This window comes from Lutra lutra, chromosome 4 (assembly GCF_902655055.1).
Source record: "Lutra lutra chromosome 4, mLutLut1.2, whole genome shotgun sequence".
In the NCBI taxonomy this organism is placed as follows: Eukaryota; Metazoa; Chordata; class Mammalia; order Carnivora; family Mustelidae; genus Lutra; species Lutra lutra.
In genome coordinates, this window is record NC_062281.1 from 2703048 (window position 1) to 2726149 (window position 23102).

A 23102-nucleotide genomic window follows, 5' to 3' on the forward strand; every position below is an offset into this window, starting at 1 on the left:
TCAGCATCCTGGCCAGCCGTGGGGGTGCTCCCTGGGAGGAATTGGGAAATCCCGATGCGCCGTGAAGCGGTGATGAGGGGCTTCGAGGGACCTGGGAGGAGGGAGACCGGGGATGGTGGCAGCCTGCTCTCCTTGCCCTGTGCGTAGGCCCTGTGAAAACACCAGGCTGCATGCAGGTGACCTCACCTGTCAGGCAGGCAGGGCAGCTGAGTCACGGCGCTGTAAATCATATCCGCGAGGAAAGGTTTCTTAGCTGCGGTTATGTCTTCTCCCTGTTAAAATTAGTCTTGAAGACAGAGTGAGGTGTGTTGAGTTTATAGCACGTCTATTACAGGCTTCTGCCGGCCCTGCAGGCCTTTCTCGTGATGGTATTGCCCTTGGTGTGTGGTTTTAAATTGTAGGATCAAAGCCGTGGAAGTGCAGGAGAAGGGACAGGTGCTCGGGTCCCACCCTGCCATCTTGCTTGTGGCCTGGAAAGGTGAGCAGCTTTCTCAAGGTCTCGTGGTAGCCCAGGGGTCCTGCTCTGGGCCCGCGACTGATACTCGTCGGGTCCGGTGATAAAATACTAACCAAGGGTGGATCCCCGTGGCCGTGAGCAGCAGGACTGTGAGCACCCCCGCCCAGCTCAGACTGTGACTTGAATTTGGCCTCACTGCAGGTGTGCGTGGTTTCTAACGAGCAGCTACTTCTCTTCCCTCCCACAGTCCTGAGCTTGCTTGGGGAAGGTGTGGACAGGCTGGGATGCAGGGGATTGAGGGGAGGGCTGCCAGCCAGGGCACAGGCAGAGGAGAGTCTCCTGGGCCGTGGGAGGAGGGGTTGTGCTCCTGCCCTTCTGAGGACGGCGGGAGCAGGAACCCAGCTCAGAGACAGATTAATGCCATCTGCTGTTTTAAATGTGCCTTGATGGGGAGACACTTATTTTTGAACTGTGGGTGTTACTCTTATACTCGCCTTATCCTGGAAAAGACGTAAGCCGCTCTAAGTAGAGAATGTTTTTAAGAGGCACTCGTAAAGATACAAGAAAGATGTGTTTGCGGACTTGCCACGTGCTTCCCTTGCTCTGTCTTGGTCCCTTCCTCACACTGCACAGTGGGGGCTGCCGCTAGGCTGTGTGCTTCCTGGGCCACAGAGGGAGGGCCTCGGTCAGGGCCGGCTGACACAGGCCACACACCTCCACCATTCCTCCTCCTCGGCCCCTAAGTGCCTTATTTCTAGAGGGCTCAGACAACACCCCCACCCCCCACCTTGGGAACTGGGTGGGGCCAGAGGCAGAGATGGGGGGGCAGTGCCGGGGCTGGTGCTGGGTCTGTGCTGGGGCTGGGGGGAGCTGACCAGGGCTCCTCAGTGAGTGGTAGCTCCCCATGCCAGCACGTCCGCCTGCCCGTGCCGCGTCGGCAAACGTAGTCCACGACGGGGGAGTCACCGCGGCCTCCGGGGACACAGGCCCGAGTGACCCCCACTGTGCCCTCCCCTCATGTTGATGGCCTTGGCGGCTTCATGCTCAACTTCAGGACTATAGCAGCCCCTGTTGGGGGCTTTCTGCCTTGTGTCCTGGCTCTGCCTCCTGCTGCTTCTCCGGGGCTGGGCGTTTGTACCCTGGATGTACATGTCCTTGGGAAAGACCTTCCAGGAAGGTGGACGCGGGTGTGCAGCAGCTGGAGTGTGGGCCTCACGGTTTGAAAGAGAACTTGGAGACAGGCTAGTTCTGTGGGGTTCGTGTCTCTGGAGAGTGTGTCCTTCTACAGGACAGTGGGACACGCCCTGGCCTGGGCTGGGCACCCTGTCACCCTGAGGCGGGGACTCAGCGATGGGGGAGCTGGGGAGGGCCCTGGGGGCGTCGGCTGCAGTGGGAGGTCGCTGCTCTGTGGTACTGATGGGAGATGGTAGCCTTTGAGGGGCCGTGGCCTGGGGAAGGCCTGCGGACAGGTGGAGCATGGGCCCTTGCTCAGCGACTGCCCGGACGGAGGACGTCAGGCCAAGGGCCACGTGGGGCAGGCGTGAGCTGAGGGCTCCTTCCCTCCAACGGGGCCCCACCGGAAGCGGTTGGGGGTGGGAAGGCCTATTGGGAGCCGACCTGCCATGGGGAGGTGAGCCCATCTTGGAGCCGGCAGACCCCCACCAAGCCCCATGTTCAGCCCTGTTCCTGGTTCCACGAAGGCCTTTGCAGATCACCTGCTGTCCCGGGGTCAGCCTTGCTAGGTTGTGAGGGCTGGGGTGGGCACGCAAGAGGCGGTTCTCTTCTCCCCTGCGAGGCCACGGTGGGGGCTGGGGGTGTGCTGGACCCCAGCAGGACCCAGCCGAGCTGGCGGGAAGTGCCCACAGCCCCGCCCTCCCTGCAGAGTTCAGAGTACCGCGGGCCGCTTGCTGTATTGCGTTAGGTTTTTATCTCCGGGGAGAGGAACCGAGTAAACAGAATAGAGTTTCTTTGGGCCACGGGCCAAATGAGAAATATTTTGGATCTGGTGACCTTTTTCTTTGGGTCACTATTCACTGTGGAAGGTTTTGACCCGTATTGCATTTCAGAATAGGAAAAACGGCTTATTTTTCAGAGCGGCAAATAAGGAAAAGAATGAAAGTCTCTTGGAGTCTCTGCTTCCAGAGGCTCCCCCGGGAGGAACATTTTTATAGACACCAGACGTCCTCTCCAGCCGCGGCCAACTTTCCATGGTGCTGGCAGGGGTGCGCAGAGGCCCAGCCCCTCCTCTCCTGAGCCCCAGCCCGCCAGCCAGGGCCCTTCCTCCCCCAGTAAGAGCACCACCTGCCCCCTGTCCCTAGGCCTGGAGCCTGTCTGCCCAGCGTCCCCTGGGGCTTTGGTCTCTCTTCTGGGACTCTCCTGTCATGGGTCACAGACCCCTGCGTTTTCACAGTTGAGTTGCGGCAGGTCACCTCATCGAAGGTCACTGTCCCTGATTGAATTTCAGGGTAAACCGCTTATATAGTGAAAAGCCACTGAAGGAAATAGGATTGAAGCCGTAGGTTTTGTTCTGCTCAAAGATTGATTTGCAGGGGGTGGCGGTGGGGGGTAGGGAAGGGCAGGGGTGGGGGCGGGGAGGCAGAGAGAGTCTCCTGCAGAAGCACACTCCCCGAGCCCAGCACGGGGCCTGGCACAGGGCTCGATCCCACGACCCAGAGATTGGGGCCAGAGCCGAAACCAAGAGTCGGACACTTAACTGACAGGGCTGTGTCCAGACACCCCAACTTCAGCCATTGTTCAAGCAAGTCCGTACTGTTGAGATGGGCACGAAAATATCCTGACTTTCTCGCTCACGCGACGTGCCGTGGGCTGCCCGGGAGCGGGGCTGGGGCTCACGGAGACGGTCTGCGAAGCACTGGTATTTGGGGCTGTCCCTTTTCCACGCGTCCTCCAACCCCGGGACTCAGGTTTGCACACGTGGTGCCGTCGGTCTTCTGGACTGGAACGCGCCCAAGATGTGGCCTGTGTCTCTGTTGCTACCTGTCCCCTGTGCCTTCCAGCTGCAGAGTGGCCACCGCAGGAAGGTCCCCGAAGCTGTCCATGCCAGACGCTGACCGAGTGTCGCCCCTTTGGGGCCCTTGTCTGGTGGGCCCCCGGCCGCACCCGCAAGTGCAGGAGCCCGCGCCTTCGTCGATGCCCGGAATGTCTGGGAGGTTGAGACATTCTAGGCTGCAGCGCCAAGAACTTCCTTGTTTGTCCCCAGCTCTTCCTTCCGCTTACTGGTCCCAGGGCTCTGGGCGCAAGGCTGTAGACGGGCCTAGAACTTTCAGGCGGGCAGGGAATCTTGCTGTGTGTGTGTCTCCGGCCTGCTTCAAGCAGGCTGGAGCACAGGCTGCGGCTGGCGTCCGCAGGAGGAGGAGAGCCAGGTGTCCCCGCTTCTCCCAGCGCCCAGGCCCTTTGGCAGCGCCGTGGTGTCTTGGGTTTAACTCCTTCCGGAGAAGCTCTCCACAGGCCCAGGTTGTGGGGTGTCGTGTGGTGATGTGGTGGCGAGTTGGGAGTAGCTGTGGCTTCTCATGAGTTTTGGATACAGCCAGTGGTAAAATAACAGGCCTCCTGTGGATGGTTGGGGTGGTTTGGTGCCCTTGGTCGGGTGCCCTTGGCCAAGGTGGGCTGGGAGGTCCATGCTGGCCTGGGTGTTGGGCTCCCGTTGGGCAGACCCTGTCCTGCCACCTCTACTTCCTGTCTGGTCTAGCTTGTCCCACTTCTGGCCAGCCAGATGAGTTGTAGTAGAAAAGGACGCTGGCTCAGGCCCCTGGACCTGTGGCGGCTTGTTCGGAAGCCAGGGGAACCCGGCAGACTCATGGGACATCTGCAGGGGCAGTGTGGCTGATGTGGACGGTGGCCGTGGTTTGGAGTCAGAGTCTTGGCCAGACGAGGACTGGTGTGGACCAGTGTGGGTTTGCTGTGCTTGAGTGGTGAGGAGGGCGGGAGCAGATGGAGCAGGAGGGGAAGTGGTGAGGGGTGGGCAGCCGGAGGGGCAGAGTCGGGCACAGAATGTTCTGGCCATACCTCTTGCTGGGGACATAGTAGCAGGGAGAGCTGGGGAGAGCTGCGGGGCGGGAATAGTTTAGGAGGTTGGTGGGGGGTGGTGGGGGCAGGGGGGAGGTTGGACTGCAGGGGAGGCAGGGACAGCCCGGAGAGCAGGGCCAGCAGGTGGAAGGGAGTGCTGTCGCCGGCCACAGAGCCTGCCTGCATAGTCCTGGCAGCTTTCTCTCCTTAGCCCTGGGCGAGCACACCCTCATTCTTCACACCTGTCTGGGGGAATATGTCCTCGATCCTGGGTCCCCCGGCCTCTCGGGCTCCATTTCTCCGCTGAGATTCAGGTGGGGCTGGACCATGCCCGAGGGACTTGCCTGCCCTGATGCTGCCGCCTTCTCTTATTCCTTGAAGACCCCATGGTTGACCCAGGTCAGGCCAGAGCTCCTGCCCCTCCCTTTGCACTGGCAGCCCCCGGCCCCCTCCCCTAGCTCAGCTCTGCTGCAGACCTCCTGGACGGCATCTCTCCACGCCCCAGCTCCCCGGCTGCCAGGCGGTGCTGCCTCTCGACAGGGGGCGGGAGTCTCCCTGGGTGGAGCTACCGCGGGGGTTGGTGCTGCTCTTGGAAAATGCCTCGCACACAGTGCTGTCCACAGCAGAGCGAGCCCGCTGTCCTGCTCCTGCTGATGACAAGGCTAAAATGAGCCCATGCCCTGCACCGTGCCTGGGCTTCCAAGTGCAGTACCCCACCTGCCCCTGGGTTGGTCTAGGCTTGCCTGCTGCCCTCTGTCTCGTGGGTCTCCTCCACCTCTGATACCCCGCGTGGGGGGTGGGGGTGGTCTCACTGGCTGTGCCTTGCGTTGACACCGCTTCTCCTCATTCTTCTCTACCCAGCCCCACACCCCTGTTTTAGGTGCCTTGAAGGGAGGGACCCTATCCTAGACCACAGGTGGCGGCTTCTTTGTGTCCCCAATGCCTGCCCGTTCCGCAGGTGAGGCCAAGGTGGTCGTCCTGACCACGTAGCTGATCTCCATCCTCCGTGGTCAGCATTCTCTTGTTGGGGAAGTCCCGTGCAGAAGGCTCCGTGGTATTCTAGACCTGACGCACAGGTCCCTTCCTTTACAGCGAAGTCGCTGGCTGTGCCTACTTTCTGATCAGGGAGCAGAAGCACTTAACCTAAAGTTTTGTGTTTCCAGCAAAGATTTTTCTTTGACAGCTCTGCGTAAAAGTTCCCGTGAAACCAGGCATGTTGTCATTATTAGATTACTTGCTGGTGCTCCAGGCCAGTCAGACCAAAATCAGACCGCATTTGGTTCACGTAAGTTCTGCCTGATCTCTGCTCTTCGTGCGATTTCTTGGTTAGGGCCACGCACATCGATGTGCTCGACCCAGGACTGGGTCATGCGGGAGATTTCGACACTCTCTCGCAGATGAAATCGGAGGCGACTGCTGTCCTGCGTGAGAGGGTTTGGGGGGGACAGCAGCTCCCCTCCCCAAGAACCCGCAGGGCTTGGGCTCCGTGGCAATCGCCCGTGCGGTCCGGAGGTTCCCGGTGTGGATGGGGCGCTGAGGGCTGAATGTCAGAGTCTGCAGGCACGAGAGGCACACTGGTGATTCAGGATGTCCAGCGGCCCGTGTCCCCGCCCCACTGCCCGCAGCCGTGGGAGGCAGCATAGCTTGTCTCAAGTGTGTGAAATGCTCAGGGCTGGGAGGGCTCTCAGCGTGCTGCTCTGTTTAGAGTGAGAAGAGCGTGGCCTCGGAAGGTCAGAGGGGTCGGTGTCAAGGTCCTGGGGCTGGTGTCACAGGGCCTGTGGTGGGCGAGGCTGTGCTTGGCAGGTGCTCGGTACCCTCTGCCCACTGGGCTGCACAGAGCCCTGGGCCCAGGGCCCAGCCGGCTCCCCGAGCTGGACCCTCACTGGGGAGCACTCGTGTGTCCCCCACGTGTCACCTGCATGGTGGCTAGCTTCGTTCTGAGCTCACTTCTGGTTCGTACTGAGTTGTGAGCTACTGTGTTAACCATGAAAAGACCCCGCAGGTGGGGTGAAGGGTCAGTGACATTGGGAGTCAGTCGGGGCGTTGGCAGGAAGCGGCGCATGCCCACCAGGCCGGCTGCTGACCCGGGCCCACTCTCCCCGCACTGTGCTGCCCTCGGCTACCCAGACTGCTTCAGTGTCTTCCAGGAAATTAAGTTTAAATCAGATTGAAGCCGTGATGCTCCTTGTTCTTTTCCATCCTGACAATTATCTTAGAATCTCTCCTTTTAATTAACTCAGTTTTCCAGGTCTTTCTGTAGGCCGGGTGGTTTGTTTGTGGAGGGCCTGGTGCTGTGCCCCCGATGGGGAGACGGGGCTGCGGCCCTGCCCTCCTAGGCTGGGCGGGCCCAGGACGGGTTGGGTAACGAGTCTCCGAGGACCAGCCTTGGCACAGCGCTCTTGGCCTGGGGGCAAGGGCCCAGCTCCTCCCTCCAGCTGAAGCCACTCCTGGTTTTTCTTCTTTTTTTTAGAATTGCTTCTTTGGCGGCTTTCACTTCTCCTGTAGGCAAGTCTCAAGCTAATATTTATCCTGCAAAGTATCTTAAAAATGCCGGAGGGCAAGTATTTGTGGAGAACTTTATCAGTCTTTGAAAGAGCGTTATTGTTACCTCGATAAACTGAGGCACTGTTTACAATAGGCAGATTGTGTTTGAACTTGCAACCTTTAATTCAACAGTTAGTTTTTGTTAACAGATGGAATCGATTTGGCCGAGCTTCTAGAGAGGCCTTTATCCGTGTGGTTTCTGTTTGTTGCTGGCGAGCCTTCAGCCTGTGCTGGGGGAGGGAGACCCGGGCGGCTCGGTCTGCATCAGTCTGCGTCGGTCTGCGTCGGTTCAGGTGTTGACTCCTTTTGCCATCGGGCAGGCTTTTCAGGAATGCGGACTTTGGTGCTTGAAGCCAGCCCTGCCTCTTCGTGATTGTCTCTGTCAGACTGGAGGTGCTTCCTTGCAGGGGGGAAACTGGGCCTCACCACGACCTGGGGGGGGGCAGGTGGTTATCCTTCGTCCCGTCTGGAGATTTCAGGAGAACAACACCGAGAGTGAACTCATTCCTTAAAAACTCAAGTAAAATCTTTCCTGTAAATCTTTCAGTAAAAAGAACCACTTCCTGGATCTTCTCCAGAGCCTGTGTCCTCCACCTGGCAGCCCTCTTGACTGTCAGGTGAGGGAAATGCCTCCTGGTGCGTTGGGGTGCAGGGTTCTGGCTCCCACGGGGCCGCAGGCTCCCTACAGCTCCCGGTTGTCGAAGGCTCCTCCTTAGCTCCAGGCCTGGTGCTGAGGGTGTCAGGGACCCACGGTGGGGACTGGCGTGGGCTTGAGCAGGAGGAGGTGAGAAGCAGTGCCCAAGAAGGCTGGGCCCTGCAGAATGTCACCATGTTTCAGCTGCGGCCTGCGGGGGCTGGCCAGAACTGGAGACAGAGGCCTTTCTTGGGGACTGAGGGAGCCTGGGTAAGGGTGTCAGCCAGGCGGGGCTTGTGCGCTGGACCTTGGGTTGGGGTGGGATGACAGAGGGGCCCAGGTGGCTGCTCTGGTGGTGGTGAGATGTGGAGCCTGGGTAAGGGTGTCAGCCAGGCGGGGCCTAGCGGAGGTCAGGGGGCGCCTGTGGAGTCTTGTTTGTGCCCTGCGGGGAAGCTTAGGGACCGTGCACTTCCTCCTCGGTCAGCTGACTCACTCTTTCCTGCTGACTTGTCCCTCCTCCATCTGCTGGTCTCTGGCTGTTTGTGTCTCGCTGTCTCTGTGTGTCTCCACCTGCCTCCCTCCCTCCTGACTCAGGCCCAGAGCTAGATGTGTGGCTGCTGGGGACGGTGGCAGTGTGTCCCCGGGGCCTCCACTCCGTGGCGCGAATTTGCAGCCCCATCTGCCCCAGTGCCCGAAGGCTTTCAGTGTGCCCAAGATGGGGGCTTGGCTGAATTGTCTGGGGGTGCGCCGAGTACCCACAGGGGCAGATACCCCACTGTCTTGCTGATAGGGCGTTCCAGGTCATTTCTAGGTAAGTTTCTCATATTGCACTGTTCACTTTTATCTCAGCAAAATACACCCAGCACACCGTACCATCCGAACCGTCTTCAAGGGTAGGGCTGCCCAGCCTCGGGTAGTCCTCACCACGTGGCCTCCGTCACCGCCCTCCGTCTGCAGAACCCTGTTGTCTTCCCAGAGGGAAATTCTGGCCCCCTCACATTTATTTTTAATGCATCCGAAAATCCGTCCTAACAAGTGAGGTCCCGTGGTGGGTGCTGCTGCTGTCCGGCCTCAGGGCGGTCGGGCTTGAGGTCCCTGGGCTGGCCGGAGGGGTCACCGGGGCTGTGTGCCGCAGAGCCGGTCTTGGGTAGAGAGCACTGTATGAAGCGCAGTGACTTTCTCGAGAGTGCCCGAGGATCTCCAGGAGATGGAAAATCTAGCCTGTTGAACCCCGTTCGTTTTGCGCACGTGGGGTCCATCTGTGGTCACATGCTCAGGTCCGACCGTCGGGCTGAGTTTATGGAAAGCCAGTGTCATTGTCTCTGTTTCTGAGACCTGCTTGTGCCCAGAGTAGTTTGGTTTAAGTTCATTCCTGGGCTCCAATCTCAAGAGCTTCTGAGCAGCCAGGTGGCCAGGTACTGCCCTTTGGGGGAAGTGCCTGTGGTTCTCCATCTCTCTGGGCTTCCCCGCGGCCTGTGGCACACATTCCAGTCGCTACCTGACTTGGCGTCAGCATTAGGTGCAGCTTGCCAGTCTCCTGGGATGGCGCGTGGGGAGGCTGAGGGCCGCAGTGGGCTTCCTGTGTGTGGATTTGCCCTGTGTGTCGGGGGGCGGGGTGGTAACACTTGGCTGTGCTGGCTGTCACCTGCACTGCAGGCGTCTGGGGATCTGGGCTTCCCCTTGCTCAGGGAGGCCCGGCCGTGAGCCCGGCGCTGGGTTTTTGGCCGTGTTCTCTGTGCGGGCTGGAGGCAGCCTTCTTCTGGCTCACAGATGGTAATCCAGTACCGGAGGGCAGTGCTGAGAGCCCCGGGGAACGCCAGCACCCGCAGAGTAATGAGTGGGGGGGCAGCGGAGAAGCACACATGAGGCTTTGGGCCTTGAGAGCCCAGTTCTGTCTGGGTCGCAGGTGGGGAGGGCTGCGTGTCACCTGGACAAGATTAGGGTTTCTTCATTCCACGTGGGCCTATTTCAGACCTTGATGCGGTGCTTTTCTGTCTTGTCTCTTAAACCGGAGAGAAGAGGAGAGGACAGTTGACTCCTTTCTCCTCAGTGGGCACAGGGCCTGGTAGACAGGCTGACCTGGGAGTACCTCTAAGTGGGAGAGTGGGGAGTCTGCTGATCAGAGCGGGTGGTTGCCTTCCGTCCAGTAGGGAGGAGGCCAAGTGCAACAGAGTGTCCTGAGTTACAGGGCGGGGGCGCACAGGTGCTGTGGGCAGGAAAGCCATGGGATTGTGTTTGGGAACTGGGGTAGAAGCCTGGTGAAGACCCAGCCCCGGGGTAGCGGAGGAACGAATAACTTTCCTGCCCCAAAACACGTGGGACGGGTGTGCTGCTTGCTGGGGTGGGGTTAGAGTGCAGTCTGCGTCTTGCCAATGTTGAAGGCGGGCTGGGAGCCGCTTCTGAGCCGGTTCCTGGTAATCCGCTTTGAACCTGCACTGATGGGGGGGACCTGCCAGTCTCGCTCCTGTGAGATTTGACTTTGTGATTGCAGAACGCTATGTCCCACCGCACGCCCCCATCTTATCCTGCACTTGGAGACCACCAGGAAATTTATTTTTAAAGATAATTTACTCTGTGTGTGTGTGTGTTTTTAAGATTTACTTATTTGAGAGTGAGTGCAAGATGGGGGTAGAGGGAGAGAGAGAATCCCAAGCATACTCCCACGGAGCCTGACGTGGGGGTTCATCTCAGGACCCTGAGGCCATGACCTGAGCTGAAATTAGGAGCCACCAGGCGCCCCTACTGTTTCTTTAAAAATTTTTTTTTAAAGATTTTATTTATTTATTTGACAGACAGAGATCACAAGTAGGCAGAGAGGCAGGCAGAGAGAGAGAGAGGAGGAAGCAGGCTCCCCACTGAGCAGAGAGCCCGATGTGGGGCTCGATCCCAGGACCCTGAAATCATGACCTGAGCCGAAGGCAGAGGCTTTAACCCACTGAGCCACCCAGGGGCCCCTCTTTTTAAATTTAAAATAAATTTAGGTCCTACAGAAGAAGAACAACTACAACTATAAATCACCCAGAAATAATACCTTTTTCTCTGCTTCTGTACTTAAAAAAAAAAAACTTGTTATGATCGTAACGTGCGCTTGACTTCTGCCTGCCTTTTGCACGTGGAATGGGCTGTGTTCCCACGCCAGCAGGGAGGCGCGCCCCAAATCTGAGCCTGGTGCTCCATGCTTTATGTACGGATGCTTCGGGTTTCCAGCGGCGTCCTCTGCGTTGCCTGTGCCTTTGTTTCTAGGATGAGGTCCGAAGAGGGAACGGCAGCCCAGGGGCATTCACATTCTGAAGCTTTGGACACGCGGTGACCACAGCTTCCGTGTTTCAGAAGTCTTCCTCGTGGTGCCGGGGCCACCCTCACGAATTCCACAGGGAGAGTCTGCCCAGGATTCCCAAGGAAGCCCTGGTTCTGATTTGCTGACTTCTCCGGGTGGCGGAAGGGTCCGTCGGTGAGGTACCAGACTGGGTTTCTTTGTCCCAGAAAATCAGGGAGCCTCCAGGTTAAGGGGTCAGTCTTGTCTGTGGAGGTAGAGTCTGACTTATGCCGTTGAGAAAACTAGAGCAGCCTCCCGTCCCCCCTTCCCCCCTCTGTAAGAGATTGTCTCTGCTCCCAGCCTCTTCCCTGGGCTGAGGGGGGGGTCAGGGGGAGTGGCCACCCTGCCCTCGTTCCTCGGTGCCCTGCCTTCCCTGGGACTCTGGGCAGGGCTTCCCCTTGGGGTCCCGGGACCCCGCGCTCCTTGATGTAAAACCAGCTGTAGGTGCTGTAAGGAGTTGTGAGATGGAGGGATTTATGAAGGGCATAAAAATACAAAAGACCGCGTTTTTAGTGGTTCAGTGATGCGTGCTGCCTGTTGGTGTACACACGACCTGTCCCATCCGTGAACATCGCCGACCTGGGTCTCTGGCTTCATGTGTATGGAGGGAAACAGGCTGGTTTTGTTGCTGTCATTGTACTTCTTAGAAAGTGAGAGTAATTTTAATTCCAGGCCATATATAGAGCGCATATAAGTTCTACTCATTAACCAGCACTTGACCTTTTATAAGAAAACTAGGTTTGGTTTTGCCATTTCTCAGGGCGCCTGGGTGGCTCAGTGGGTTAAAGGCTCTGCCTTCAGCTTGGGACATGGTTCCAGGGTCCTGGGATCGAGCCCCGCATCGGGCTCTCTGCTCCATGGGGAGGGAGCCTGCTCCCCCCCCCCCCCCGCCTGCCTCTCTGCCCACTTGTGATCTCTGTCAAATAAGTAAAATCTGAAACAAACAAACAAACAAAACCAGAATAGGCATTCTGCGTTCACCGGACAATGTGGCTCATAATTCAAGTCACTCCATATTGTCGGACGAGTGTCTGACTCCGTGGCTCTGTGGCCTTCTTGCCTTAGGATAAAAGCGGAACCTGGAAACTGCTTTGCTTTGGTTTGACATATAAATACTGGCAAAAGGTCTCAGGGTTTCGTTGTGTCTTGGCAGAGTGGCTAGTGGTTCTCCCTCATTCTGCTGGCGCTCCGAGAAGTGTTTGTAACGTGAGGTGTTCGTGTTTTTATGTTTTAATACTGTTTGGTGGTTCCAAGTGTCCCGAGGCAGCGTGCAGCCTGCCTGTGTCTCCTGTCCGTGGCCTGGAGGAGTCCGTGTGCGCCGGGCTCTGCCCTCAGATGAAGACCGTGCACGATCAGAGAGCTCCAAGTGCTGACCGCCCCTGCCCCTCGGCATTGCGTGCGGTCCTGAGGCTTTGCTCTGCCTGCGCTCGCCGGGGCTGCCGTGCCGTGCACGGCCACGCTCTTGTTTCCATGGCAGCCGAAGCTTCTGCAGACTCCAGTGGTTTGCTGGGACATGGAGAAGAAGGGCAGGGGAAGGAAACCACTTGCTGCTTTTTAATTAAGAAACAAAACCCATCCCACTGAGTTGATGATGCAAATCTGGGAAAAGTCTCTGAAGGCCAGAGGTAGGAAGTATTTATAGGAGAAAGTCTCTGTATTTTAGCAGAAGGCAAACATTTCAGGGAATATTTTCCTCCGGGGGCAGTTTGTCCTCGTTCGGCATAACCTCCTCCTAAACGGACTTGCCCTTGCTTTCAGAGGGTTGGATGCTGGCTGTGTTCCTCGCATCAGGGAGCAGCTTGTAGCACGAAATGCGGACGGATTCTGTGTAGAGAGGTCCTTGGGGTTGGTCCTAATGCATGCCCCCTAAAATTGGGGAAGAATAGTGCTTTGATTTGGTTCAACCTTCAAAATATGTACCGTCACATAGACTGTGGAGTCTGCTGATTTAGCTTGGATGTATTTTCCTGCCCTCCCCACCCACTGGAGGTGTGACCCCAGGGGCCGGCGGGGATCAGGACGATGGGACAGGTCAAGTCCTCCTGTGCACTGCACTGGAGCAGAGGCCAGAGCCCCACCCGCAGCACGCCCTGCAGAGGCTCAGAGGGTACAGGGTGACTCACCAGGCTCACAACCAGCCTCACCCCGCACCTACTGGCACGGGAAGGCAGCAGAAGCAGAGCCCTCCGGGCAGGCCACTAACCTACCGACCGCAGTGGCACCGAGGATCTCTACTCGCAGGGCCCCAGACCCGCCCTGTGGGGCACACCCAATTCCAGCAGCCACTTTTCCATCCATGGGGACAATGTCAGGGTGCCTGCAGAGCTGCAGGAACCCAAGCAGGAATTTGTAGGCCCAGGGGGCCACGGCACAGCTACAGGTTCCTCAGGTCGCGGACCTGCCCAGCCATCCAGGAATGCGTCTCTTAGGAAACACACAGCGGGAGGATGGGGAGCAAACGGCAAGCACCTCGGCAACTCCCTCCTGACCCCATTCCAGAAGCCAGGAGTCGCTGGGGAGAGCCCGGGTGCGCCTGAAACCCGTCCCAGGGACACAGCACCGGGGGCACTGCGCTCCAACTGGAACTGGCGCCCCCACCGCCCCCCTCCCTCCAGGCCATGACCACACTGCACCTGTCACAAGCTCGGGCTTAGTTTAAAGAAGCAGGTTGGGGCGCCTGGGGGGCTCAGTCGGTTGGGCGACTGCCTTTGGCTGAGGTCATGACCTCAGGGTCCTGGATAGAGTCCCGCATTGGGCTCCCCCTGCTCTGCAGGGAGCCTGCTTCTCTCTCTGCCTCTGCCTGACGCTCCCCCTGCTTGTGCATGCATTTTCTGTCAAATAAATAAATAAAATCTTGAAGGCCAAGAGGCCTTCCCTGGCACAGGGGGTCCCCAGTGCTCCTGTGACAGCTGGCAGGCCACCGCTGGCTCTCACTGCCCCCAGCCCGAGCTCCATGGTGGTTAGAAGCAGCCTCCTGCCCTGGTCTCTCCCACCCACTGGGTGTGTGACCCCAGGGGCCGGCGGGGATCAGGACGATGGGACAGGTCAAGTCCTCCTGGGCACTGCACTGGAGGGGAAGGCCTCTTGGTGTCTGTGGTGTCCTACTAAGAATGCAGGCCCAGCAGAGGCCTCCCAGCTGGGCCGGTACCAGTCCCCTCGACTGCCCGGGCTTCGGACCCAGCATGGAGAGCCCTAGCAGGTGGCCGGGTGCTGGGCTGGAGGACGCTGCCTGTGAGACGTGGCTGGGCAGTGTTCTATGCTCCAGGCACCCCTGGACTCAGGCAGTTTGATCAAAGCAGAGGAATTCCTTAGAAATTCCACCTACCTGTGAAATTGGGAGCTGCTGTGATTTATTTGGAGGGTGTGGTGCCTTAAAACGAAAGAACACTGTAAGTAGCGTGTGTGTTTTGAGAGTTTACTGGAATTGTAATATGTCAGTCTTAAGGCTTTAAAAAATCATCTCAGCTACTCATTAGCACTGACACACTGATGTCTGCTTCCCATTCAGAAGAGAATAAGCCTCGAGGCTTATCTCGCTCTTCTAAGGGAGAGGCAGTTCTAAAAATCGGTTTTCTTTTCCTAATGGAGTAATTATGGGTTGGTCTCGTCCTCCACCCTTTTTTTTTTAAAGAGTTTATTTATTTATTTGACAGAGATCACAAGCAGGCAGAGAGAGAGGAGGAGGCAGGCTCTCTTCTGAGCAGAGAGCCCGATGTGGGGCTCGATCCTAGGACCCTGGGATCATGACCTGAGCCAAAGGCAGAGGCTTTAACCCACTGAGCCCCCCAGGCACCCCTCGTCCTCCACCTTCAGCGCTCACGAATCCATTTCTTTCCAGTCGTCTGGAGTGCCTGCACTGGTTAGGCATTGGACCACCCAGTGGGGTCCGAGCCATTCTGCCCTCAGGGTTGGCGCCTGCTGTCTGCTGTGTGCTCAGGCCGCCTGTCCCCCGGGGGATCTGCTCCTCCCTTTACCAGGGGGCCAGAGTGGGGGGAAGGCAGACAGCTGGTCTTGGCTCTGTCCTCAGGCCAGTGGGACCTAAAGGCAAAGCAGAAGGGCCTGGCCAGCCCAGAGGACGTCTCGCTTGCCAGGCATGTGGCCTGGAGCTGCTCCTTCCTGTCCTGCAGGCCTGTCCCTACTCCAGGAGCTTATGGTGGGGCTGAGGCTGCTGCTGATTGGTCACGTGTCGTGCCCTGGCCTGCTGCGGGAGGGAGTGGCCTGGCCCAGGTCTCCGCTGGAGGCATCTGTGCGGGGTTGGGCATGTGTTTGAGGGGGCAGGTGTGTAAGAGGGCAGGGGAGGAGACCACCGGGGCTGTCCAGCGGGGAGGGGCCGGGCAGTATGGTCAGTATGAGAGCCACCTGGGAGGAGCGCTGGAGGTCCCGGGCTTGGGCCCCTCCTGCTTCCTGCTGGGATGGGAATCCATTGAGAAACACTTTAATTAGACTGACTTGTTCACAGCAAAGCAACACTTTCATCCCTTGCTCCCAGGGGGCCTCTTGCCACATTTCCTTTGCTGCTCTGCTTCGGTCTGTTAACACAGCAGTGCGTACACATGCATCTCTCCCTCCGCCCCCCTTTCCCAATGTCAAGTTCCCAGCAAGCCGACCCACAGGAGTCAAGTAGAGATTGACGTCAGGTCCAACATGGTCGGGTTTGGTTTCTGAAGTGTCCCCCACTACGTCTGGTGACACAGAACACTCCAAGGTTGGGTTATGAAAAGGTTCAAGTCCCAGCTAAGCTTCTGATCATTTATCGCCGGAGTGGCAATGCGCTGTCCGAACCGGGACGCTTGAGAGCGGGGGATGGGGGGGATGCCGTTAATAACTGTGCCACGTGAGTGAGGCACGTGGTCCTCGTACCCGTGGGGAGTGTCTCACGCCGGGCTGTGCCATGGGTGCGTGTCGGATTGGCGCGGTCTCGGGCTGTCGGGGCTACCATACAACCACAGGCTGGGGGGCTCCTCGCCAGCACACTTGGAATTCTCACAGTCCTGGAGGTGTTTTGTCTGTCTGAGGGGCGTGCTTCCCGGTTCAGACTCGCTTTCTCGCCGTGGCCTCACTGTGCATGGTGGAAGGAGCCAGAGCAGCCCGGGTGTCTTCCGTGAGGCACGAACCCCGTTCACCAGGGCTCTACTCTCACGACCTGATCACCTCTCAGAGACCCCAGCCCCTGATCTGACAGCCCAGCAATGTGGTGGGGGGCACGACACTGAGGGGCTGTGTGCTTGGGGACACCACAAAGTCGCGTGTCTTATTTATTCATTTATTTTTAAAAAGACTTTATTTGTGAGAGTGGAGGGGCAGAGAGGGAGCAGGAGCAGAGGGAGAAGCAGAAGGAGCAGAGGGAGAAGCAGAAGGAGCAGAGGGAAAACCAGACTCCCTGCTGAGCGGGGAGCCGGACGCTGGACTGGACCCCGGGTCCCCGGGATTGAGACCTGAGTTGAAGGCAGACGCTTAACTGAGCCCCCAGGCGCCCCAGGTTCCTCCGCTGTGGCACATGTGCCACGCTGCTGGGGGACGCCCTCGATGGGGGCCGCTTCCCGTGCCTGAGGACGGGGAGATACAGAAAGTATCTTGTATGCTCTTGGTACTTGATGTTCAATTTTGCTGTGAACCTAAACTATTCTAAAAAATAGTTTACCAATTCTTTAAAAAGTGCCCTTTACATTAAAGAAACACACACAGTCCAAAACCCCTGACAAGAGAGGACTCAGGAGGTGATAGTCTGAACGTTCTGTACCTGGGAGTACCTTCTCACATCTGAAATGACCGTCCTGTAGGGACTCGGCCTCATCGGGCCCCCTGCTCGGTGGGGGCCCTGCTTCCCCCCTTCTCCCTGCTCACACTCACTCGCTCTCAGATAAAACAAAAACAACTCAGCAACCTGCACTGGCGCATCATCATTACCCAAAGTCCATAGTCCACGGTAGGGGTCACTCCGCGCTGTCCACTCTGCGGGTTTGGGCAGGTGTGTCATGACGGTATCTACCGTTACTGTACCCTACAGAGCAGTCCCACCGCCCTGAAATGCCTCTGCTCTGCACGTGTGCGTCTGTCCCCTCTCCCCACCGCGCCACCCCGCTCTGTCCCTGGCCGCCACACATCTTTTTACTGTCTCTAGCGTAGTGTTGCCTTTCGCGGAGTGTCAAGGAGTTGGAATCACGCAGGGAGTAGCCTTTTGGGATCGGTGTCTTTTGCTTAGTGATATGCATTTAAGGGTCTGGACATCTTTTCATGGCTTGAGAACTCCTTTCGTTTTCGCACCAGATAACATCCCACTGTGTGGGTGGATCCCAGGTGACTTGAACACTCGCCTGCTGAAGGGGGCCGAGGTCGCTTCCAGGTTTGGGCAGTTAATAAAACTGGACACATCCACACGCAGATTCTCGTGCGGACATAAGTTTTTAGCTCCTTTGGGTAAATACGGACGAGCCTGGTTGCTGGGCCCCGTGGGAAGAGCGTGTTTAGTTTGAGAGAAAGCGCCAGTTGTCCCGTGTGGCCGCGCCGTCCCGCTTTCCCACGAGCCGCGAGGGAGCGGTCCTGCTGCTCGGCGTCCTCGCTGGCCCCTGGTGTTGTCTGTGCGCGGACCGTGGCCCTTCTCGTGGGTGCGCCATGGGGTCTCGTTTGTCTTACCGGTTTCTGATCCCACGTGGTGTGGAGCGTCTTCACGCGACGACTCGCTGTCCGCGCACCTCTAGGAGCCGTCTCTGCGGCCGTCTTGCCCTTTCGTAAGTCAAGGTGTTCGTGTTCTTGTTGCTGAGCGTGTCCTGTGTTCTGGGGAAGAGTCCTTCAGCAGATGTGTTGTTTGCAAATCCTTTCTCTCCGTCTGTGGCTTCTCTGTCTCTTGATACAACATTGATTTGATGTTGGAAGTCCGTGGGATTTCTTAAATACTCTGCAGGAAATAACCTTATGAGCAGATCTGCCAGAGTGCCGCTTTCTTATCAAGGATACGTTGAACTTGCTGGATTGGATTTTACATCTTCTTACGCTCTTGGTCCGAAAGCAGGTCTTCCTTCTTGCCCGCTGCCCGTCTTTGGTCTTTGGCTTGCCTGGGGTTGTGTTGCGTGCGGGTTCGGGTTCTTTGCGGTGGTCGTTGGTGAGGGAGAGGCCGGCCGAGCACCGTACAGCTGCTCTTCGACAAGGTCCTCGGAGGGTAATAGTTGATGACGTTTTAAGGTGTTGGTCGTTGCGTGGATTTTCTCGGGGTTACGGATGGCGGTTTGAAAGGGCGGGTGTACGAAGCAAACGGCCGTTGCCATTAAGCAGCCGCCGTTGCCTCCAGTGCCCAGAGCTCTGCCAGGGGAGGGGGTGGGGGCGGGTGGAAGGAGCAGGACACGTTGGCATCGCTTCTCGGACCCGCATTCCCTCCTCCGACCGCGTTCCCGGAGACGGATGGAATCGCGGAGCTGAACCGGAGCGCGTGGGGTCTGTCCGAAACGGCTCCGCAGTTAACTGCTTGATGGCATTCCCTTCACAGCCAGCTTTCCACAGAGCAAATGGTAGGAAGTCACGTGTTCTGGCATCGGTTACCCTTAAATTAGAAATAGGACAATAGAGGAAGTTGTTGATTGGAACAATGGTAGTTTCACTGGTCTAAGTGCATCTGCAAATCCTACCCTCGTTGCCGTCCCTGAACGCTGCGGCAGCTGCCGCGGGCCCCGGAGGCAAGCGCGTCTTCTCTGCGGGGGAAAACCGGTCTGAAGCGTGTTTCTGGGTCTTCTGGATGGAAGGCTCTTGGGAGCACCCCCTTGTCCGTGCTGCGGGGCAGGAGCAGGCCCGTCCTCGTCCAGCTGCTGCCACGGGTTTGCCAGGTTCGAGCTCGGGCTTCTTAGTTTGGTCCTTCAGAAGGATGTGCGTGAAATGTCTCATTTTTAGTTTTAGTTCCTTTGGTTAATGGTCTACCATTTATATAAAATAGCTTCCTTGAAGAAAACCGTTGGCGATAAGGCTCGTGGGCAGCGCAAACCTGCTTTTACGGGGTCCGGTGGCTCCCCTCAGTGCGGTGACTCATCCTCCGCCCAGGTGCTCGGCTGATGGGAGAGCAGCAGGGGGACCTACCCCGTGAACTCCTGCCTTTCCTTCTCGAAGCGGTCTTCCTTTCCTTTCCTTGTGGAGTCCTGCTGGGAAGGGCCCGTGAAGTAGAGCAAGTGAGGGGAGACTGTGTCAGAGTCTTCGTGCCCAGGACATGTGCGGCCCTATGCGGCGCAGGTCCTGGTCCCTTGCTCCTGAACCTGTCGGTACTGTGATTTAGTTCAGTTCAGACGGGGGGGACCCTGAGTTCTGTCTCCGGGGAGCTGACGATCAGGTTCCAGGCAACGTGTACGTGAGCTTCGGAACACAACCCTGTTAGGCCAGGGTGGGGACTCTGCGTAGTTTGGTGACATTTGATCTGTTGTTAACTTGGTAGCCTTTTTGTCTGTTCTCAGACACTTAAAGAAGTAGAGTACTAAATTAAAATGTGAAAGTCATTAGCCTTAACTATAGGGGAAGGGACACTTGGGGACATGCCAGAGTATTGGAAGTGTTCTATGTCAGTGTAAGTTTGTCTGACAGACTGAACGTGGCATGATTTCATCATGTGTAAGTCCTGCCCGAGCAAATGAACAGAGAACACTTACTAGCCTTCTTGTAAGATGACGAGACAGTTGGAATACAAGGGGAGAGAAAATCCTGTTTACAGTGCCCACGAAGAAAAAAAAAGATAAAATCGTTAGGAAGAAACTTAACTAGAAATGGTCAAAGCCTGTGGAAAGAGTATTTTGAAATTCTCACGAGAGGCACCGAGGTGGTCTCGGACAAATAGAAAGCCCATCCTCCTCCGGCTGAGGGTACACAGAGGTCCTCCCTCAACTAATGTATAAAATAAATGGAATCACAATAAGAATTACCAACAGAAGCTACTTCTTTCCTGAGCTAGTCCAGCTCTTCAGGCTCGTCTGCGTGTACACCAGCCAGCGAGAAGAAATAGGGAGTGCTGGGGGAAGAAGCCATGAGAGGGTACGGCCCCCGCAGAGTCTGAAAGCTCCAGAACCCTCTGTCCTTGCAGCGGCGGCTTACTGGGCACGGGCAGCAGACGGTCGGACGGAACGGGAACCTGGGGAACAGACCCAGGTACTGGTGGAAATTTGATGGGGGACAAAGAGGAGTCTCAGAGTGGCGGGAGTGGACTTCCAGATAAATGCCGTTGACACAATCCGATGGCCACTGTGAGAAGAGAACGGTGTGTCCTTCCCTCACACCACACACAAGAACATGTGTCCGAGATGTCACGTGCTCCACGAGATGTCACTGCGAACTAATGACTGAGTTGGACAACCCACAGCCTGTGTGCACAGCCTGACCCAGAGTCTGTGAATCGTGCTCTGTCCCTCTGGGGGTCTCAGAATGGGCTGGTGCGCCTCCCACGTGCTGTGGACGTTTTGACCGCGGCTTTTGTTTGCAGACTGATTTGAGAGCACACAAGTGGGAGTGGGAGGGGCAGAGGGAGAGAGAGAGAATCCCAGTCAGACTTGGGGCCACGCGTGGAGCCTGATGCCCGGCTCGATCTCCCCACCCTGAGATCATGACCTGAGCCGACACCAGGAGTCGGCCGCTTAACTGACTGGGCGCCCCCGACACGCCTCGACTGTGGCTCTTCAGCGGTCTTGCTTCCTCGGGCTCTTCTGCCTCCTGCGGGCTCTGCCCCCACAGCCTTGCTTGCCGTGGGTCTGTTCAGTTTCGATCTCAGGTACCCAGTGTTCGTGGTTCCAAGTGCATGATGCCTAAACTCGATTTGTAAAGTGTCTTCCGTCACCCCCTGAAAGCTTGTAAGACCCCCAGGGCTTGCAGAGAGAGCGGCCAGAGCCCAGCTCCGCCAGGCGATACCTGCCGATGGGTGCCCAGGTGTTGTCTCGGGGACGCCTGGCTCTGAACCGGCTCGGCCAGATCTGGAAGGAGCCCGCTGTCTGCTGACGGGCTGTTAGTTGAGCCCCATTGGAAGGTACCAGTGGGACAGTGGCTTCGCTCTGGGGACTGTGTCGCTGGTGCAGCGCTGCTGCCTTGGCTTGAGAGTGCGGATGTGGGGCTCTGTGGGGCCGTGAGGCGCAGACGGACGTGGTTTACTAACCGCTGCCCACGGAGCTGACTCCCTGAAGACGCCAACGGTGTTTGTCGTTTCCATCCTTGTGGATGACAGTGAAGTTGCGTGTGTAAAACCTGGTCACTGTGCCACTGCGCTTGCGCAGGAGGGAAGCCAGCTGTGTTAATGCCTAGCCACCCTGAACGACAGGTAAACCCCCGCCACGCTCATGCCATCTCATGCGGGCCTCCCTGCAGCCTGACGCCCTTGCCCGGGCGGTGGTGCGGGCGGGGGTGGTCTCCACTGCGCGCAGCCCCTGGGACGTTCTGGTCAGCGGTTAGCTGGCCCTCACGCATTCGTTCATTCATGTGTTCATCCGCTCTTCCCGGGACCTCCCCGGGCTCCTGCTGTGTGGCCGGGCACCTGGGAGGTGCAGAGACAGATGAAGTGTGGGTGGCGGCCTCTGCCCCGGGAGCTTGTCCCTCTCCGGGCTGGGGTCATGTGACGGAGGTACAGGCCAGAGCCCATCGCACGACGGGTGGGGCCACGGCCCGATTTCCAGGGAGGGCTGAGCCCGAGAGGGGTCCTCAGACACGCCACCTGAGCACATGTCGCCGGATACTGTGGCGGCGAGCTGGGGCTTTCTGGAGAATTCCCCAGAGATGCTTAGGGAACTGCTGGCACCCTTCTCCGTGCCGCAGGCTGCATCTCAGAGGCCACCTCCTCCCGCTCTGGGAGAGTGTGGCTTGGGCCCGCCAGCATTTTCCCGTCCACTTTGAGCAACGACTGATTTGGTTCCACGAAGAGGCGATGACGTTGAGTTTGCCACATCTGGCCCAGTTGATGGATTCAAAATGTAATCGTGTAAAATGTAATGTTTTGGCATTTCTGGAGGAGACTTTTCCCCATTTCATAATAACCTTCAAACAGTTTCTCAGCTTTGATCTGGTTGACCCTGGGGGCCAGATCATTCTCTAGCGTGGGGCTGCGCTGAGTGGCAGCCTGGCCCCCACCCACGCTGGGAACCTGTCCAGACGCCGGCTGCTGTCCTCAGAGGGGCAGAGTTCCCGGAGACCAGGGCCTTTGAAGAGCTCGCAGATACCTAGAGTGGAGCTCATCCGCCTGATTTCTCACTGGTGTGGACGTGGCCTTGGCAGAGGCCACCCTTGTTCAAGACATGGATGTCAGGATGGCGGCAGCCCTGGGCAGCAGTGCAGGGACTGAGCTGGATGGCTGTGTGTTCGTGACTAAGTTGCTAGGGTTCTTGGAAAATGATGATCGTCATTCCTGCCCCTAAAACCCCGGGTCATCAATGTGGGCTTTGGAAACCTGTCTGGGGTACATGTCCCTCACAGAAAAATGATCTATCTTATTTGGTGGAAAAAGGCATTTAAAACTGTGGACCCAGGGATGCCTGGGTGGCTCAGTTGGTTGAGCGGCTGCCTTCCACTCAGGTCATGATCCCCCCGTCCTGGGATGGAGCCCCGCATCGGGCTCCTTGCTTGGTGGGGAACCTGCTTCTGCCACTGTCTCTGCCTGCCGCTCTGCCTGCCTGTGCTCGCTCTCGCTCTCTGACAAATAAATAAAATCTTGAAGAAAAACCCACAAAAACCATGGACCCTATTTTGATGTAAGATTGACGGGTTGACAAATGGATTTCTTCTCTTCCATTTTCTTAGGACAGGGATCTCTCCCAAGGTAGCGAGGGAGTGGGAACAGCGGGTATTGGCGATTATTAATGCTGGACAACTTGGGTTTATTGTTCTTTTTAACCCTGTTTTGTTTACTGTGTATTTTAGAAGTAGTTTCATAACACATTTTTTAAAAGATTGAGGTTAGTTAGAAGTCCTGGTTGTTTCTGTTTTGTTTTGAGAGAGAGAGAGTGCGAGCACGCGCAAGGCGGGAGGGGGCAGAGGGAGAGGGAGAGCGCCAAGCAGGCTCCATCTCACGACCCCGGGACCATGACCTGAGGTGACCCCAAGAGTCAGATGCTCCACGGACTGAGCCACCCAGGCGCCCTCAACCCCCTGGTTTTGATCGAGCCGTTAGGTGGTAGGGGGCACTT

At 57.5% G+C, this 23102-nt stretch overlaps 1 protein-coding gene across 3 annotated transcripts in view; it reads left to right on the top strand.

Annotated features, from left to right (window-relative positions):
* The window catches only part of SLC45A4 (solute carrier family 45 member 4), a 69654-nt gene that overhangs the window by 16123 nt on the left and 30429 nt on the right, over window positions 1-23102 (top strand). Inside the window, exon 1 of one of the 3 annotated variants that reach the window (XM_047725122.1) lies at window positions 7433-7644. The exons of 1 other annotated variant lie outside the window; for it this stretch is intronic. The gene's annotated coding sequence lies outside the window, so the exon portion shown is untranslated. Of the gene's footprint in view, window positions 1-7432; window positions 7645-21155; window positions 21248-23102 lie in introns of those variants that run through there. One more of the 3 variants, XM_047725124.1, reaches the window with a different exon arrangement.